General features: G+C 40.3%; 1 pseudogene; it reads left to right on the forward strand.

The window, feature by feature from the left end:
* The first annotated feature begins 1459 nt into the window (after window positions 1–1459).
* The window catches only part of LOC102486372 (eukaryotic translation initiation factor 1 pseudogene), a 117157-nt pseudogene continuing 112271 nt past the window's right edge, over window positions 1460–6345 (forward strand).

The raw sequence follows: 6345 nt of genomic DNA on the forward strand, positions 1-6345 counted from the left end.
TGCAGGAGAGGGTAAAGGTATTTTCAATCTATTCATCTAATGAAGGATTAATATTCAGAGTGTATGAGAAACTCAATAGAACCAACAGCAGTAAGAAAAAGATAGGCCTGATTACAAAATTAAATCAACATTTCTGAAGAAGACATAAAATATCCAAGTATGTGAAAAATGCTCAATATCACTAATTACAAACACATAAATTAAGGTAAAAAGTAATAAATGTGGGACTAGATGATGATGACTTGATAAAACTTGGCACACTTCAAGTTTAAATCACAATAGAAGGTTTAGAATTCATCTCTGGAGACTTCCCTGAGTGTACTGGGCATATTTTTACCCTTAAACTCAGACTGGTTGAGGCTAGGGGGTAGATAATGTGTTGAGACACTGTTGGAAGTGCCTGTTTCTCTGTCTATAGATATCTTTCTCTTGCTTTATTTGTCTCTTTTACTCATGAAAAGAGTAAAGATTGAAAGAGTTTTTTGTTTTCTTTTGTTTTGTTTTGTTTTGTTTTTTTCCTGAAAGGAAGGGGTTGTGATATGTTCTTCAAAAAAAACAGAAACAGGCAAGGAAACTGAGAAATCATCCCCAAAGGGGGTGGGGAGTACCCATGCCACAATAATTTCTCTTCTATTTTCTCCTCATTGTTTTGGGCACACACACACACACACATTTATTATAATTTTTAAGCAAACAGTTCATAACTTGAACCATGGCCATCCATGTGGAAGGCCAGCACCTTATTATGCTACTAGTTGCCTCTTGGAAACAATTTAAATAAATAAATAAATAAATAAATAAATAATGGGGAACCAGCAGTTAGCATAATGGCTATGTCGCTGGACTCCCACGTAGTCAACCATGGTTCGCGTCCCGGACCCGGTGGCTTAAAACTCATGCCAGGCGCGTGTGCGTATGTGCCCAAGATCCCGAGAGGAGAATGGAGGAGAAGGGATTGCGGCGTGACCATCCCCCCTGGGGGTGATTTCTCGCTTTCTGTCTTTATGTCTCTCTCTGTCTGTCTGGCGAGCGCACACGCCCTATAGCAAAAAACCTCTCCAATAAATAAATAAATAAATAAATAAATAAATAAATAAATAATGCTGGGCCAGCAGGTTGTGTGCTGAAGATGTTGGATCCCACAAGGTCAATTGTGTAGCTCGATTCCCTGACTGGATGGCTAAAAAAATGCCAGGCATGTATTTATGTCTATTCAAATACTGAAGACAATGGGGGAAAAGGAACTGTGCTTTCTCTCTCTGTCTTCTCTCTCTCTTTGTCTCTCTCCAGCAGCAAGTGCATGTGCCCTGTAGCAAAAACTAAAAATAAAATAAAACTTGACTAATTGCATTCTGATTGGAGTAGTATCTGTTATCAAAGCTTTCCAAGGAAGTTCCCTGAGGGATCCTTGAGCATGAAACAATTTATCTGCCTGTCATGGCTGTGGAGGAGTGGGGTTATGCTCTACACAAAGATCAGCAAAGGCCTGGAAGGCCTGGAAGGCCAGAGAGACTTGGGTAGAATGCCTGGAGTAGACATGATCCTGTAAGTGTTCCCATCATTGAGTAGATCTCACAGGTCCCTAAGTCTCCCTCAGAGATTGGAGCATCCTTTGACAGAAAAAGAAGTCCTATAAAGGCATCTCTGGGCTGATCTAGTCTCTTGGGTTTGGACATGGCTCTTAAGATACTGTCTTTCTGGAACCAGCAGTTGGCATAATGGCTATGCCGCTGGACTCCCATGTAGTTGACCTTGGTTTGAGTCCTGGACTCGGTGGCTTGAACTCATGCCAGGTGTGTTGCGTGTGTGTCCAAGATCCTGAGAGGAGGATGGAGGAGAAGGGATTAAGGCATAGCCATCCTCCCTGGGGGGTGATTTCTTGCTTTCTTTCTCTCTGTCTCTCTTTCTTGTGAGCCCATGTGCCCTATAGCAAAAACCTCTCCAAAAAAAAAGAAAAACAAATTTAATAAAAAAATTTTTAAAAAGATACTCTTTTTCTTTTTATTTACCTTCTTTCTACCATTTCGTTATTAATTATCTTAAGTCTTATGATGACAGAATTTACAAATCTGTTTTGATGGTATATCTCCTCTAATTTAATCTTTGTAATAGCTTGGCAAAAGCACACTACCAATCACACCTACACATTAATTTTACAGTTTTTTATGTGATTTTAAACAGTTGTCTGAAGATAATCATTAAACAGAACTTATTCTTACTTAAGTAATAAAGAATTCAAACGCTGGCACGTAGCATGGTAATTAAGGTGCTGGACTCCCACATGGTCAAATATGGTTCAAGTCACAGACCTGGTGGCTTGCTTTCTCACTCTTCCTCTCTCTCTCTTTGTCTCTCTCTGGTAAAATTAAAATAATAGTAATTAGAATTCTGAGGCAGGGCTCCCAGCCGCAGCTCCAGCCCCGGGAACCCCAAGCCAGAGAGCCCTCTCTCTGTCAGTCAGGAAAGCCCTCAGTCCTACAGACACACCAATCCCATCTTTTGGCCCCTGGGCCAAGGAATTCTGAGGCAGGGCTCCGTGCCACAGATCCAGCCCCAGGACCACCAAGCCAGAGACCCCTCTCTGTCAGCCAGGTACATATTTTTTATTTCCTCTCTCCTCCTCTTCTTTAATTTGTAAATTTCTCTCTTCTCCTTACCACATAGGAATGCCCTCAGCCCTACAGATACCCTACTCCCATCTTCGGATCCTTGGGCCAAGGAATTCTGAGGCAGGGCTCCGCACCACAGCTCCAGCCCTGGGAGCCTCCCTCCCACCACCACCCCACAAGCCAGAAACCCATCTTTCTGTCAGCCAGGTACACTTTTCTTTTTTTCCGCTCTCTCCTTCTCCTCTTCTTTCATTTGTAAAATTCTCTCTTCTTACCACATAGGAAACCCCTCAGGCCTACAGACACCCACTCCCATCTTTGGACCCCCAGGGAAATTGCATGGTGCATGACTTTTTCTTTATTCTTCTTATTATTTTCTTCCCACTTATTTGGTCCTCACTTTCTTTATCTACACCATCTCTGGTGGTTTAAATAGGGCTAGAATTACAGTTCTGAAATATTCTAGTATTTTAAGACTCTCTGGGATCCTCCCTTTCACTGAACCACCTGCAAAAAAGGAGATACTTTTTTTTTGTACACCTAAAGAGAATACTCCTCCTTGTATCACATTGCTAAACACAACAGAAGAGAGACTTTGGCAGTCTTCATTCCAAAGCAAAAAGGAAACACACTTGCTCCTATTTGAGGAAACGTTCTCTTAAAAGGTATTTCAAAGGGAACACATCACCCAATGGTTAGAAGTAGAAGAAGAACCTCAGGTCTGAATAAAGCAGGAAATAGGTCTCCATCAAAAGAACACAGTGACTCCCTTCCATTTCTTGAAAAAATAGAGGAGGTTACAAAAATGTTCAAGAAAGAATTTAGAGCATTCATGGAGAACAAATACTATGAGCTGGAACAGGAAATGAGCCAATGAACTACAGGAGATTAGAAAGTCCTTCCATGATATGAAGGAAGAAATGGACATGGTAAGAAAGAATAAGATGGAACTACTAGATGTGAAGTCTGTAATACTGGAAATCAAAAACTCTCTTGAAAGTTATAAAGGAGATTAGACCAAGTTGAACATCGAATCTCTGATGTAAAAGATAAAACTTCTGACCTAGAGAAAACCACCAAAAAGATAGAGAAAATAGCAAACATGAGGATAACATACGAGAAATGCTAGATTCCATTAGACATCCTAACATCCGAATAATTGGTATCCCAGAAGATGAAGAAACTAATAAGGGCACGAAAAACCTATTCCATGAGGGAACCAGCAGTTAGCGTAATGGCTATGTCGCTGGACTCCCACGTAGTCGACCATGGTTCGAGTCCCAGACCCAGTGGCTTAAAACTCACACCGGGTGCGTGTGTGTGCGTGCCCAAGATCCCGAGAGGAGAAGGGAGGAGAAGGGATTGCGGTGTGACCATCCCCTCTGGGGGGTGATTTCTCACTTTCTGTCTCTATGTCTCTCTCTGTCTGTCTGGCGAGCGCACGTGCCCTATAGCGAAAACCTCTCCAAAAAAAAAAAAATGTTCCATGAAATTTTGGAAGAAAATTTCCCAAGTCTAGAGAGGCACTCAAGCATCCAGACCCAAGAAATACAAAGGACCCCAAATAGAATCAACCCAAAAAGATCTTCCCCAAGGCATAGCATAGCCAGACTGGCTAAGCCCACAGATACAGATAAGATATTAAAACTGGCAAGAGAGAAATGGCAAGTGACTTACAAAGGTTACCCCATCAGGCTAACACAGGACTTCTCAACGGAAACAATGCAATCAAGAAAAGAATGGGAAGATGTATTGAAAGTGTTAAGAGAGAAACAATTGCAACTAAGATTATTGTATCCTGTAAGATTATCCTTCATATGGGAAAAAAAGATTAAAATCTCAGATAAACAAAACCTGAAAGAATTTGCCAACACCAGGCCAGCTCTCCAAGAAACCCTGAAGAAAGTACTGTTCCAGGAAAACTAAAGAGGTAACAGCCAGAAACAAAGGAGTAAAAGGCAACTAAGACAACGGCCAACTTAAACATTGGGACAGGTCCAGTAACATCGATAATAACATTGAATGTTAATGGATTAAATTCTCCAATCAAGAGACACAGACTGGCTGAATGGATTAAAAAACAAAAACCCAAATCATGGATAAAGATACACATAGACTGAAAGTGAAGTGTTGGAAAAAGGTTTTCCATGCAAATGGGAACCAAAAAAGAGCTGGAGTCACAATACTAATTTCTGACAAAATAGGCTTTAAAACAACAACTGGTCAAAGAGACCAAGAATAGCACTATATTGTAGTAAAAGCGTCATTCAGTCAAGAAGATATAATACTTATTAATATCTATGCGCCTAACACAGGAGCAACCAAATATGTGAAGGAAAGACTGCTAGATCTAAAAGGGGAGATAGACTGCAACACACTAGTTCTTGGAGACCTCAGTACTACACTATGCCCTCTGGACAGATCATCTATACAAAAAATAGGTAAAGAAATAAAGGATCTAAATGATATCATAAATCAAATGGACTTAACAGATACTTAGAGAACTTTCCATCCAAAAACTTCAAGATACACTTTTTTCTCACCAACACATGGAACCTTATCGAAGATTGACCCCATCATAGGACACAAAGCAAGCCTCTACAGATTCAAAGGCATAGAAACTATACCCAGCATCTTCTCCGACCATGATGGAATTAAACTTGAATTTAATTTCAAGAGAAATCCTCAAAAAATACTCAAATACATGGAAACTTTAAAACCTTGGGAACCAGCAGTTAATATAATGACTATGTCGCTGGACTCCCACATAGTCGACCGCAGTTCGCATCCCGGACCTGGTAGCTTAAAACCCACGCTGGGCATGTGCCCAAGATCCTGAGAGGAGAATGGAGGAGAAGGAATTGCAGCATGGCCATCCCCTCTGGGGGGTGATTTCTCGCTTTCTGTCTCTCTGTCTCTCTCTGTCTGTCTGGCGAGTGCACACGCCCTATAGTGAAAAACCTCAAAAAAAAAAAAAAACCCTACTTCTGAGTGACTCCACAACTACTGAAGAAATAAAGACTGAAATCAAAAGGTTCATGGAAGACAATGACAATGAGGACATGAGTTTCCATAATCTTTGGGACACTGCTAACGCAGTCATGAGAGAGAACTTCATAGCAATTAGTGCACATAAGAGGAGCATGGAAAGAAGGCAAATGGATCACCTTACATCATGCCTCACAGATTGGAAAAGCAATAGCAGAAAGATTAAAAAAAAAAAAACTCCAGGAGAAAGGAACTAATAAAGATACGAGCAGAAATAAATGAAATAAAAAATAAACGAACGAATACAGAAAATAAATGAAAGTAAAAGCTGGTTCTTTGAAAAGATAAACAAAATTGATACACCACTACTGAGACTTACTAAGAAAAAGAGAGAAAGGAACCAGGTGAATCAGATCTACAATGAAGCAGGAAATATAACAACAGACATAGAAGAAATACAAAACATTATTAGAGGATACTATGAACATTTATATGCCAAGAAACAAGACAATCTGGATGAGATGGATAAATTCCTGGACACGTATAATCTACCTAGATTGAGCCAGGAGGTATAGAAAGTCTGAATAGGTCCATAACAAGCCAAGAGATTGAATCAGTTATAAATAACCTCCCTACAAAGAAAAACCCTGGCCCTGATGGATTCACCTCTGAATTCTACAAAACTTTCAAAGAAGAGTTAACCCCATTCTGCTCAAGTTATTTCTAAAGATCCAAAAGGGTGAATCTC

This window comes from Tupaia chinensis, unplaced genomic scaffold (genome assembly GCF_000334495.1).
Source record: "Tupaia chinensis unplaced genomic scaffold, TupChi_1.0 Scaffold000591_1, whole genome shotgun sequence".
In the NCBI taxonomy this organism is placed as follows: domain Eukaryota; kingdom Metazoa; phylum Chordata; class Mammalia; order Scandentia; family Tupaiidae; genus Tupaia; species Tupaia belangeri.